Here is a 14,372-nt window from a genome sequence, read left to right on the forward strand (position 1 = left end):
GATTACATCGACCCCAGTGCGTAACTGGTACTTATTTAATCTATCCCGAAAGGATGAACAGTAAAGTCGACCGTGGCGGAATTTGAACTCAGAACGTAACGGCAGACGAAATACGGCTACGCATTTCGCCCGCTGTGCTAACGTTTTTGCCAGCTCGCCGCCTTTTTTAGACGTATTTATTCTTAAAAAAATAATAATAAAATAGGCATTTTGAAAGAAGTATCTAGAAAAACTAGTTTTTTTAGCATCGAACGGCTATAGGGGTCCACCAGAATAAAATAGCAATTAAAAGGGTTTTATTTTATTTTATCTAGCTTCAGCTCACGAGCTGTGTCCATGCTGGGGCACCGCCATTTAAAAATTAACGATTCGACCACGACGAGACTCGAACTCGCAATCTTCTGATTCGAAGTCAGACGCCTTATCCATTAGGCCACGCGGCCCTTCAAATCTTAAAGGGTCATATGAATCCAGGTTGAAACGAAAATGTAAACAAGTGGAGAATCCGGGCATCGATCCCGGTACCTCTCGCATGCTAAGCGAGTGCTCTACCATCTGAGCTAATTCCCCTGACTTAATTTATCGACCCCCCGAATTTTTTTTAAAAAATGGTTGAGTGTTACTGTTGTAAGGTATGTATAAAACAAAAAGAAAAGCGGTTGTTTACCTTCAATGGTGGTAAATAAATGTCCGAATTTCGTTGGTGTATCAATGACGATTTTGTATGAAATTTCACAAAACGACAGAATTTGCTACTAAACAGTAAGCAACAACAATAACAAAAACTGGAGCAAATTGCGTGTTCGTTGTGACACTGATCCGAGTTCGATTCACGAAATATCTTTAAAAAGTTTTTTTTTTTGGTATTATATTTATTTAATTTTTTTTTGTTTAATTTCTTCTATTTTTTTTTTTTTCTTCTTCTGACATCGATCTCATCGACTCCTTTACTCGACAGCGATGTTGTGACTACTGACGATATACACCTGTCACCGTGGCCTCTTATATACACACGCGTACGTACACAACGAACTATTATCACGTTTACGTCCGTCAATATTAAGCACACTTCTCTCCCCTCCCTCCCTCAGTCTTTCATCTCTACCCATTACTCACACACATCCCTTAGCTTCATTTACGTACAATGGAAAACATAGCCTCCCCCTCCTTTCACGCATATTCCCTTTCTTTCTTTCTTATTCTCCCCTCCTACTCCGTCTCTTAAGTTTCTTTCTCTTCCCACTTTCTTCTCCCACCTTCACTCTCTTAGAACTTTATATTCCTTTTGTGTTCCCCTCTTCGTTTCCACGATAAAGGTCACGCCCAGTCCAGTCTATTTATTTATTTATTTTATTTATTTACTTTATTTATTTGTTTATTTATTTATAACATTTAAAGCTAATTCTTAGCTTTAAGAGGCGAACTTTAACCTCCAACGGGAGGCTTAAGTGTTAGGAAGGTAACGCGTTTTTTTCCTCCTTAAGGTGTGTGTGTGTGTCTGTGTGTGTGTGTGTGAGTGTGGTGTGTGACAGAGAGAGAGAGAGAGCATATGTGTGTATATGTGTGAATGTGCGTGCATGCATGTGTGTGTATTTGTAAATGTATGTGTGTATACATGTGTGTGTGAGAGAGAGAGCATATATATGTGTGAATGTGCGTGCGTGTATGCATGTGTATTTGTAAATGTATGTGTGTATACATGTGTGACAGAGAGAGAGAGAGAGAGAGAGGGAGAGAGAGCATATGTATGTGTGTATATATGTAAATGTGCCTGCGTGTGTGTATGTGTGTGTATTTGTAAATGTATGTGTGTATACATGTGTGACAGAGAGAGAGAGAGAGAGAGAGAGAGGGAGAGAGAGAGGGAGAGAGAGCATATGTATGTGTGTATATATGTAAATGTGCCTGCGTGTGTGTATGTGTGTGTATTTACAAATGTATGTGTGTATATATGTGTGACAGAGAGAGAGAGAGAGAGGGGGGGAGGGAGAGAGACCATATGTATGTGTGTATATGTGTGAATGTGCGTGCAAGCACGTGTGTGTATTTACAAATGTATGTGTGTATATATGTGTGACAGAGAGAGAGAGAGAGAGGATACGTATGTGTCTATATGTGTGAATGTGCGTGCGTATATGTGTATGTAATTGTAAATATATGTGCATATACATGTGTGACAGAGAGAGTGAGAGAGCATATATATGTGTGTATATAATATATCTGTGTATAAGTGTATTATTGTTATATATGTTGTGTATATGTGTTATACATTGTGACAGAGAGAGTGAGAGAGCATATATATGTGTGTATATGTATATATATCTGTGTATAAGTGTATATATGTGTATATATGTGTGTATATGTGTGTATACATATGTGACAGAGAGAGTGAGAGAGCATATATATGTGTGTATATGTATATATATCTGTGTATAAGTGTATATATGTGTATATATGTGTGTATATGTATATATATCTGTGTATAAGTGTATATATGTGTATATATGTGTGTATACATGTGTGACAGAGAGAGTGAGAGAGCATATATATGTGTGTATATGTATATATATCTGTGTATAAGTGTATATATGTGTATATATGTGTGTATATGTGTGTATACATATGTGACAGAGAGAGGGTGAGAGAGCATACGTATGTGTGTATATGTGTGAATGTGCCTGCGTGTGTGTGTGTGTGTGTGTGTGTGTGTGTATTTGTAAATGTATGTGTGTATATACATGTGTGACAGAGAGAGTGAGAGAGAGAGAGAGAGCATATGTATGTTTATATATGTGTGAATGTACGTGTGTGTGTGTGTGTGTGTGTGTGTATTTGTAAATGTATGTGTGTATATACATGTGTGACAGAGAGAGTGAGAGAGAGAGAGAGAGCATATGTATGTTTATATATGTGTGAATGTACGTGTGTGTGTGTGTGTGTGTTGTGTGTGTGTGTGTGTGTGATTGCAAATGTATGTGTGTGAAATCCGAACGAAACCACCGACGTTTCTGACTTCAAACGTTCGCCTGGCGAACAATAAAGACACCGCCATCACCGCCATCTTTTAGGGCCACCACTCCCCCACACCATTACCACCACCACCACCACCTTACTCTCGCGTCACCTTCGTCTCCATCAATATAAGGGATGCTGAAGGGGCAAATAGATTCGTATGGCTTTGGTATGCAGCAAGGTGATGCTGGTGGTTGTAGAAGTGGTGACGGCGACGGAGATGGTGGTTGTGATGGTGGTGACGTTTGGCGGCGGTGGTGTTGGCGGTAATGAGGGCGACGGTGATGATTGTGATTGTGATGGTCGTGGTGGTGGTGGTGCCGTGGCAGTTAGAGAAAGAACAATGGAAGGAAGGAGGTGGGAATGCTGGTGCAAGATGTTTCTGGTGGTACAGGGAGGTGGTGGGGGTAACATGATGATGAGGGGGGAGGGGGAGGGGAATATAAAATACTGATGAAAATGTGAAGTGAAAGATTCTTGATGGAGGAAAGAAGAAAAGAAGTAACGAGGCGAAGGGATTGAGTAAATTTTAAATAAGGTAGTAGTAGTAGTAGTAGTAGTAGTAGTAGTAGAAGAAGAAAAGGAAAAAGAAGAAAGAAAAAAGAAAAATATGAAGAAAATGGAAAGAAGAAGAAGAAAAGGAAGAGAAAGAAGAAGAAGAAGAAGAAGAAGAAGAAGGGAAAAGAAGAAAAAGAAGAGAAAGAAGAAGGAAAGACGAAAGAAGGGAAGAAGGAAAGAAGAAGAAAAAGAAGTAAAGAAGAAGAAAGAACGAAAGAAGAAGAAGAAGAAGGAAAGAAGGAAAAAAAGGAGAAGAAGAAAAAGAAGAAGAATCCAAATTGTGCACATTTGACTGGTGGTGGTGGTGGTGGTAGTGTTGTCCTTGTGATAGATTTGTTGGTGGAGGTAGCGGTGGTGACAGGGCTAAGAATGGTGGGTGATAATATTCTTTTCTACTCTATGCACAAGCCCCGAAATTTTTGGGGGAGGGGACAGTCGATTAGATCGACCCCAGTACGCAAAGGATGAAAGGCAAAGTCGACCACGGCGGAATTTGAACTCAGAACGTAGCAGCAGACGAAATACCCATTTCTTTACTACCCACAAGGGCTAAACATAGAGAGGACAAACAAGGACAGACAAACGGATAAGTCGATTATATCGACCCCGAAAGGATGAAAGGCAAAGTAGACCTCGGCAGAATTTGAACTCGCCGTCTTTGCTGGCTGATACTATTGACAGTGTTAAGTACCAGTTAAGCACTGGGGTCGATATAATCGACTTAATCCGTTTGTCTGTCCTTGTTTGTCCTCTCTGTGTTTAGCTCCTTGTGGGTAGTAAAGAAATAAGTATTTTGTCTATTTTTGACGTTCTGATTTCAAATTCTGCCGAGGTCGTCTTTGCTTTTCATCCTTTCGGGGTCGATAAACTAAGTACCAGTTGCGAACTGAGGTCGATCTAATCGACTGATCCGCTCCCCGCAAAATTTGGAGCCTTGCTCTTAGAGTAGAAAAGGAATATTTTTTATCTCTTTTCATGCATTGGACTGCGGCCATGCTGGGGCAATGCTTTGAAGGGTTTTAGTCGAACGAATCGACACCAGGACTTAGTTTCTTTTGCAAACATTTGCTTATTCAATCGAGTCTGTTTTTTTTTTGTCGAACAGCTAACCAAACCAACACCGGTTTCTAAGTTGTGGTTGTACTCAAATACAAACACAAAGACACCCCACACATGTACACACACACATACACACACACATGTGCGTATGGGAGGGGTGTACGATACTATTCTTTTCAGTTTCAGTCTACCAAATCCGTTTAGAAGGGTTTGGTTGACCCGAGGCTTTAGTAGATGACATTTACTCAAGGTGCCACGCAGGGGGAATTGAACCCGGAACCTCGTGTTTGGAAAGGAAACTTCTCACCACACTTCCAAGCTTGTACGTACAATTTCACAATGGCTCTGGACCTAAGAGCGTTTATTAGTAATCAGCGACGATGATAATGTCGTCGCTGCTGCTGCTACTGATGATGATGATGATGAAGGGGGGAGTGATGATGGGGGTGGTGATGGTGGCGATGGTTGTGATTTGTTGGTGTCGTTGGCGACGGTGAGTGTGCAGGTGCCTCGCTTGTGGTGCGGGTCTAGCTATGATTATGGTAGGGATGGTGACGGTGATGAGGATTACTGTGACGATGGTGCTGGTGGTGGTGATGATGATGAGTAGGAGGAGGAGGAGGGGAGGAGGGGAGGAGGATGAAGAGGAGGGGATGAAGAAGTGGAGGAAGCGGAGGAGGAAGACGATGATGATGATGATGATAATGATGGTTATGAAGATGATGATGCGTATACTGATAACGATACTAATGCTGATGAGGATGACGGTGGTGGAGGTGGGGGTGATGCGAAGAGAAAGAGGAGGCGATGTTGATGATGACGAGGAGGTGATGGAAGTGGAGGAGGAGGAAGAAGAGGACAAAGGGTAGGAGGAGGGAGAAGAAGAAGAAGAAGAAGAAGAAGAAGAAGCGGAAGAGGAGGAACCAGAGGAGGACGGCGATGATGATGATGATGATGATGATGATGATGATGATGATGATGATGATGATGGTGATCATGATGATGACGTGACAGTGGTGGTGATGCAGAAGCAAAAGAGGCACCTATGATGATGATGATGATGATGATGATGAGGTGGAGGACGATGATGATGTAGATGATGACGATAAAGAGAACGGTGATGAAGAGGATGATCATGATCATGAGGATGACGACGATACCGGTAATGGTGATGAAGTTGATGATGATGACGATGATGTTGACGATGATGATGATGATGATGATGATGATGATGATGGCGGTAGAGGTGAAACTATTTGTTATTTAACGCCATCCTCAGTTCGGTCCTGAACAGTCTGACCTACGCTAAAAGACGTTCCAGCTATGAACATCCTGTCCTTTAGTATACCTAGGAGTACATTTTCCAATGTGCTTTTGCTATCTTTTAGAAGACAAAGCATCTTGTTGCTTTTACCGTTCTTCAATCCCAGATCGATCCTGACCAAACAAACCTATGATCAAACTCTGATTCAAAGCCTTCCGTTAGTGACCATCACGTCTTTTTTCTCAGGTTCAGCGAACCATGGACAACATAATCCAACTTGACTCTTTGTTTTGATTTAGATTCTTGTTTTAGATAATAGGGTGTTATTTTGTTGCTATTTCTAGCAGGTTAAGCGACCACATTGGAGACTCATTCATTGGCTTCAAAGCGCGGGGCGGCAACAGTGTTAGTGATGATGGTGGGGGTGGTAGCGGTGATGGGTGTGGTGTACAGGGGGACAATTAGCTGGATTGGTGTCATTCTGTGTGTGCGTGTATGTGTGTGTGTGTGTGTGTGTGTGTGTGTGTGCGTGAGTGTGTGTGTGTGTGTGTGTGAGAGAAAGAGAAAGAGAGAGAGAGAGAGAGAGAGAGAAAGCAATGGGAGAGGACGGATGAAATTAGAGGTGGAGGGGGAGGAAGTTGGTAGTGGTGGTTACGGGTGGCAGGGTGACAATTAGCGAAGTTGCTGCTACTCACTGTGTATGTATATTTATGAGTGTATGTGGGTGTGTAGGTGTGAGTGAATGTGTGTGTGTGTAATGTGTGTGTATAATGTGTGTGTTTGTGTGAGTGTGCGTTTCCAAAAGCAGTCTGAACCTTCATTGGTGGTGACCATGCGCCATGTGTTTACGAAGTAGGCGGTCATTGATATGCAAATGAGGAGACTCAGGGAAAATGACGAAGGCTTTACACTGGGATAGTGAAAGTTAAATTGGTAAACAAATGTCTAAGTTAGGGGGAGGAGTTAAGAAAGAGAAAGACGGGGAAGGACAAGAGAGAGAGTGAGAGAGAGAGGGGGGATGAAATAAAAAAACAGAGACAAATGAAGAGGAAGGGGGAGGAGGCTCCACCCTCCCATCACTCCCTCTCATTCACTGTTTCTCTTTCTTCTTCTATTTTTTGCTTGTTCCAGTCATTGAACTGCGACCATGCTGGGGCACCGTCTTCAAGAGTTTAATCGAAGAAGTACAAGTAGTTGTTGTTGTTGCTGTTGTTTCGTTCAAGGCTAATATTCATCGAGAGATCTATGCCTTGAAAGGCGTTCCTTGAATTTTTCTGCACATCGGCGAATAACCTTGTTTGATACAATGGTTCACAACCGGTCTGCGCAACCCTGGAAGAGGTCAGCAAAGCACACACACACACACACACACAAACACACACACACACACACAAACACACACACATACACACACACACACACACACATCTTATAATAATTCAGGAGTGGCTGTGTGGTAAGTAGCTTGCTTACCAACCACATGGTTCCGGGTTCAGTCCCACTGCATGGCACCTTGGGCGAGTGTCTTCTACTATAGCCTCGGGCCGACCAAAGCCTTCTGAGTGGATTTGGTAGACGGAAACTGAAAGAAGCTCGTGGTATATATGTATATATATATATATATATATATATATATGTCTGTGTGTGTGTTTGTGTCTGTGTTTGTCCTCCCAACATCGCTTGACAACCGATGCTGGTGTGTTTACGTCCCCGTAACATTAGCGATTCGGCAAAAGAGACCCGATAGAATAAGTACTAGGCTTACAAAGAATAAGTCCCGGGGGTCGATTTGCTCGACTAAAGGCGGTGCTCCAGCATGGCCGCAGTCAAATGACCGAAACAAGTAACAGAGTAAAAGAGTAAATAAACAAAGGAATAATGATGTGGAATATACGAGTCTTGCAAGCGGTTGCTGGAAAACCAAGCATTATAAATAATATATATTCGTATAGATTATATCTGAGTACGGTTAAGAACAAAAGCAGATACAATGCAAACGGATAACAAAACATTGAATCACGGTGCACTAAGTTTAGTTACAACAGTAAACCAACGAACAGGAGTCGGGGCACCGAGGCTTCAAAAGAGCTGTGATATACATATGATATAAATATAGATTTTAACAATAACCTAGAGTGGGATAATCACATTCATACAGTCATGGACGCCTATATAAAGATACCTAGCTACAGTTATACATACATACACCTATACATGCGTACATACATTGTCATACAAATCTGTATATATTTTAACTAGCAGTATCGCCCGGCGTTGCTCGGGTTTGTAAGGGAAATAACTATATAAGCATTTTTAGAGATGTAAAGTATTATAGCCATCTCAATATGGCTAACCACAAAGGGGAGGGGGTGTTACTGTAGCTTTTTAAATTCTGAGATTTAATAATACATTTTTAGAGAGTTACTTCCCTTATATAATATCCCAAAAATGCATTAAAATGGGAAACAAATGATTGTAATTTTTTTTTAAATCGTAGACTCATCGTAGACGCGTGCTAATACCCAGAAGGGCTTGATATGAATCACGACTATAAGATACCCGCTTTTGGTTACACTGCACCGCAAAATGTGGGAGTAGTTAGGAATCTAAATCGTAGGAGACAGACACACAACTTCACTTTTATATATAAAGACTAGCAGTATCGCCCGGCGTTGCTCGGGTTTGTAAGGGAAATAACTATACAGCATTTTTAGAGAGTTATAGCCAAAAAATAGCAAAAAAATGCATTAAAAATGGAAAAAAATATGATGGTAAATTTTTTTTTAATCGTTGACTCATCGTAGACATTTTTAGAGAGTTTCTTCCCTTTAAAAAAATATGCATGAAAATGGAAAAAAATGATGGTAAATTATTTTTAAAATCGTAGACACATCGTAGACACATCGTAGATGCGCGCTAATACCCAGAAGGGCTCGATATGAATCACGACTATAAGATACCCGGTTTTGGTTAAACTGCACCGCAAAATGTGGGAGTAGTTAGGAATCTAAATCGAAGGGGACAGACACTCACACAACTACAGTTTTATATATAAAGATATTCTATATTATATCTATATAATATGTATTTTTTTATTGCCCACAAGGGGTTAAACACAGACGGACCAAACAAGGACAGACAAAGGGATTAAGTCGATTACATCGACCCTAGTGCGTAACTGGTACTTTATTTATCGACCCCGAAAGGATGAACATCTTACATATAAAAAAATCTTAAAACCATATGATAACAGAATTAATCCCAGTTTTTGGGTCCATGGGCAGTAGTTTTGGGGATAGAGGGGAGCTGATTGCATCAACCCCTGTGTTCAACTGGTACTAATGTCACCTCTGGTAGCATTCGAACTCAGGACACGAAGCTCGAAGAAATTCCGCTACACCTTTTGTTCGCCGCGCTAACAATTTTGTTAGTTCACTTACCTTATATGATAATAATATAAATGGTTTAAAATTTTGACACATGATAGTTTTTGAGGGGAAGGGAAGTTGATTACATCGACTACCAGGGCTCAACTGATATTTATTTTATCGACCCCGAAAGGATAAAAAGTGAAGTCAGCCACCGTGGAATTTGAACTCGGAACGTAAATTCCGAATAAATGCTGCCAAGTATTTTATCCGACTCGGTAACAATTCTGTCAGCTCGCAGCCATGTTTATAATAACCATATTGATTTCAAATTTTGACATGAGGTCAGCAGTCTTGGGAGACGGGTCAAGTCGATTACAGCGACCCCATTGTTTAACTGGTACTTATTTTAATGACCCAGGGAAAGGATGAAAAGTAAAGTCGACCTCAGCGGAATTTGAACTGAGAATGCGATGCAGGACGAAATGCTGGTAAGCATTTTGCCCGGCGCGCTTATGATTCTTTTCTACTCTAGGCACAAGGCCCGAAATTTTGTGGGAGGGGGCCAGTAGATTCAATCGACCCCAGTACGTAACTGGTACTTGGTTTATCGACCCCGAAAGGATGAAAGGCAAAGTCGACCTCGGCGGAATTTGCACTCAGAACGTAAAGACAGACGAAATACCTATTTCTTTATTGCCCACAAGGGGCTAAACACAGAGGGGACAAACAAGGACAGACAAACGGATTAAGTCAATTATATCGACCCCAGTGTTTCACTGGTACTTAATTTATCGACCCCGAAAGGATGAAAGGCAAAGTCGACCTCGGCGGAATTTGAACTCAGAACGTAGCGACAGACGAAATACTGCTAAGCATTTCACCCGGTGTGCTAATGATTCAACCAGTTTGTCGCCTTAATTAATAATAATAGCACTATGCCCCGGCGTTGCCGGTTCTAGTGCTAGTGCTTGTTGTTCGTTGCCGGGTCGCAGTAAAAATTTCTCACTAAATCAAGAGCTAAGTTTCTTATCACATTTCAGCCCGGGCCAGTTTTGTTGTTTATGAGGTAGTTGGAGTTTTTTATGAGAGTAATTAATATTCATTGGACTTCGGCAATGCCCATATACCCATAAGGGGTCGGTTTATCGATTATTTTAAAGGCTTCCTGGGGTGACGACCACCCTCAGACAGTTTTGAAGGCCCATAGAAAATGCAAGTATTTTACGTGAAAAATTGTGGATTTGTATAAAGGACACACAGACTCACAGATAGACAGACATTTTGCCGTTTATAAATATAGGGATATTATTAATACTAAATAAAGCAGTGAGCTGGCAGATTCGTTACTGTGCCGGACAAAATGCTTAGCAACATTTCGTCCGTTTTTACGTTCTGGTTTCAAATGCCACCAAGGTCGACTCTGCCTTTCATCCTTTCCAGGTTGATTAAATGAGCACCAGATGAAGATTGGGGACGATCAAATCGACTTATCCTCTCCTCCGAAATTGCTGGCCTTGTGCCAGAATTTGAAACCAATATTAATACTAAACAAGACAACACGATGTAAGAAAGAGAACAAAGCAAAGATAATTACTAAGTTATCACAAGATATCAACGCAGTGAATACATCAGCATACCCTAACACACACACACACACACACACACACACACACACACACACACACACACATATACACACTCATAAACGCACGAACACATACATACTCTTTTTTACTCTTTTACTTGTTTCAGTCATTTGACTGCGGCCATGCTGGAGCACCGCCTTTAGTCGAGCAAATCGACCCCAGGACTTATTGTTTGTTAGCCTAGTACTTATTCTATCGGATCTCTTTTGCCGAACCGCTAAGTTACGTGGACGTAAGCACACCAGCATCGGTTATCAAGCGATGTTGGTGGGGACAAACTCAGACACAAACACAGAGACACATATATATACATATAAACAATTGTACTAAATTACCGGATTCATTCTTGCTGCTTATTTTTGATTATAATCACCCCGCAAATTTTTATGGATAACACCATACAAAATTCTGGTGCATCTAAATTAAGTACCATATTCATTTGAATCTAAATTGTTGCTATACATATACATATATATACGACGGGCTTCTTTCAGTTTCCGTCTACCAAATCCACTCACAAGGCTTTGGTCGACCCGAGGCTATAGTAGAAGACACTTGCCCAGGGTGCCACGCAGTGGGACTGAACCCGGAACCAAGTGGCTGGTAAGCAAGCTACTTTATTTCATTACTATTTGCCATAAAGGCATTACAAAGAGTAGCTTGCGGGCAGAACATATACATTGATGAGGTGAATGATGAAACAAGGATGATATTGATGGGAGAAGGCATAAAACTCCCACCGATTTTCTGCTTCTCTAAAATATTGTTCTTTTCTTTTTGCTTATTTCAACAGAATAAACAAAACGAGATATTGAACCTCTCACGACAGTTTCTACAATAAAATATTCAATATACAATCAATCCCCCCTCATCGGGGCCCCCAAGCAAATGACCCTCCGCCTGCAAGAAATCCTGCATCGGCAGGTCGGGGCCCGGAAAGAGGAAAACAAAACCTTCTTCATTACAGGTCACCATGACTTCGAATAGTTCCTTGTGACTCACGACCTCTGCAGCCATCTGCGGAGGCCAGCTTGGACAGTCTATACAGACCGAGTCAAATCGTTCTCGGCCTGGAAGACTCTCCAAGCATTTCTCGACAGGCCCTCCCCTGAGATACAAAAAAGACGGGTTTTATCACTTCCTCACGGGGTGGGGCCTCAGCCTGCTCTGTCAGTGGCACAATTCCCACTGACAGAGCCTCTTGCTCCGGTGGAACACTTCCCACCGTTTTTTATTTCGTATATTTTCATTTGTCTTGCTCATTTTTACATTTTGGCGTTTTGCAGAGATTTTTCTTGAGAACACATTCTTCGTGGTAATGGCGATTTGACGTCTATGTTTAGCATATTAGGTATCCACTTTAGTGGTCATTCCTCTTAATTTTGTATATATATATATATGTACATCTGTTTGTTTTGTACACCATCTGTCTTCGTCCTTTGTTTTTTTCGTAAACTCCCCCTATATATATATATATATATAATCAAAATAAGCAACAAGTATATCCGAGGTAATGTGGTACAATCGTTTCATGCTCCATTGTTCTTTTTTTTTTCAACAGAATAAACAAAAGAGATATTGAACCTCTCACGATTGTATATTCAATATACAATCATTTCATAATATATATATATATATATATTGAGAGAGAGAGAGAGAGATGCTTTGCTTATATACACACATATGTATATATGTACACATGCATAAATGTGTGTATGCGTGTATGTAGGTATACTCTTTTACCTGTTTCAGTCATCTGACCACCTTTACTCGACCAAATCGACCCCAGGACTTATTTTTTGTAAGCCGAGTACTTATTCTATCGTCTCTTTTGCCGAACCGCTAGGTTACGGGGACGTAGGCACACCAGCATCGGTTGTCAAGCAATGCTGGGAGGACAAACAGTCGCACAAACATATACACACACATATACACATATCCATACATATATACGACGGGCTTCTTTCAGTTTCCGTTTACCAAATCCACTCACAAGGCATTGGTCGGCCCGGGGCTATAGCAGAAGACACTTGCCCAAGATGCCACGCAGTGGGACTGAACCCGGAACCATGTGGTTGGTAAGCAAGCTACTTACCTCACAGCCACTCCTGCGCGTATATATATATATATATATATGTGTGTGTGTGTGTGTGCATGTGCGTGTGTGTGTGAGTGTGTGTGTGTGTGTGTGTGTGTGTGTGTGAGTGTGTGTGTGTGAGTGTGTGAATGAGAGAGAGAGAGAGAGAGAGAAGGAAATAACGAGAGAAAGAGAGAGAGAGAGAAAGAGAAAGACAGACCATAAAATTGCGGTTTCTAAAAAATTTCTCTTTAGTCTGATTATTGTTTTCATCTGCAAGTATATATAAATATATATATACGTGCGTGTGTAATAATACACGGAGCAAAAAAAAAAAAAAAAAAAAAAAAACAGAGAATGGAAAGAGAGAAAGGTGGAGAGTGAAAAAGAAAGAGCGGAAACAATAGCCAAACCAGGTCGGCAAAATCTCTAGATTTTTATGTTCTATTTTCTTATATTATCTTCCCGTCTTTTCTTTACCTTTTTACGTTTTGAGTTTATTTATTTTTCAATCTTTTTCACGTTTTTTTTTTGGTCTTATTTTTTTTTTTTTTTTTGGTTCCTAATGAGAGAAATAAGCAAATTTTGTAATCAAGTCAAGGAAAAAACGGGCATTTGAATAAATGTTCGCGGCATCGATGTAAGGAAGGAAGATCTCTTAAAACATGTTTATGAAGCTATTAGGGCGAAAGGCAGGCTTTCATATCGTGTCTTACTAGACGTGTTTATTGCTTTAATTACTCCATGGATAAGTGAGCCGACAGTTTGAGAGGTCAGTCTAAGAAACAATTTTATTACCTTCAGCCAAAGCGAAAGAAGTAAGGGTAAAGTTGAAGGAGAGAGGAGAGAGAGAGAGAGAGAGAGAGAGAGAACAACATAGAGATAAAAATCGTTTATTATAATATAATTGTTTTTTTCTTTCTTTCTTTTTTGTTTTGTTCTTTTGCGTGGTACCTTGGACAAGTGTTTCCTACTATAACCCCAGGCTGACCAAAGCCTTGTAAGTGGATTTTTTTTTAATTGACGGAAACAGAAGGAAGCTCGTCGTATATGCATACCTATTTATTTACTACCCGCAAGGGGCTAAACACGGAGAGGACAAACGAGGACAGACAAACGGATTAAGTCGATTATATCGACCCCAGTGCGTAACTGGTACTTAATTTATCGACCCCGAAAGGATGAGAGTCAAAGTCAACCGCGGCGGAATTTGTGACTGTGAGGTACATATATATATATATAGGAATAAAATAAAAGAATGGTATCGAACGAAGATGTTAACAAAATTCCTTTTCCCTGCTGACGATAAACATAGGATAATTCATTCACCTATATATATATATATATATATATATATATATATATATATATATATATATATATAA

The 14,372-nt window shown here is 40.6% G+C and overlaps 2 non-coding genes across 2 annotated transcripts; both read right to left on the reverse strand.

Moving 5' to 3' along the window:
- Positions 1-370: 370 nt before the first annotated feature.
- Positions 371-443, reverse strand: Trnar-ucg. Its single transcript has one exon. It is a non-coding gene; the product is annotated as a tRNA-Arg (tRNA).
- Positions 444-497: 54 nt separating this feature from the next.
- Positions 498-570, reverse strand: Trnaa-agc. The gene has a single exon. It is a non-coding gene; the product is annotated as a tRNA-Ala (tRNA).
- Positions 571-14,372: the final 13,802 nt, after the last annotated feature.

Source organism: Octopus sinensis, unplaced genomic scaffold (assembly GCF_006345805.1).
Source record: "Octopus sinensis unplaced genomic scaffold, ASM634580v1 Contig00264, whole genome shotgun sequence".
NCBI classification, from domain to species: Eukaryota; Metazoa; Mollusca; class Cephalopoda; order Octopoda; family Octopodidae; genus Octopus; species Octopus sinensis.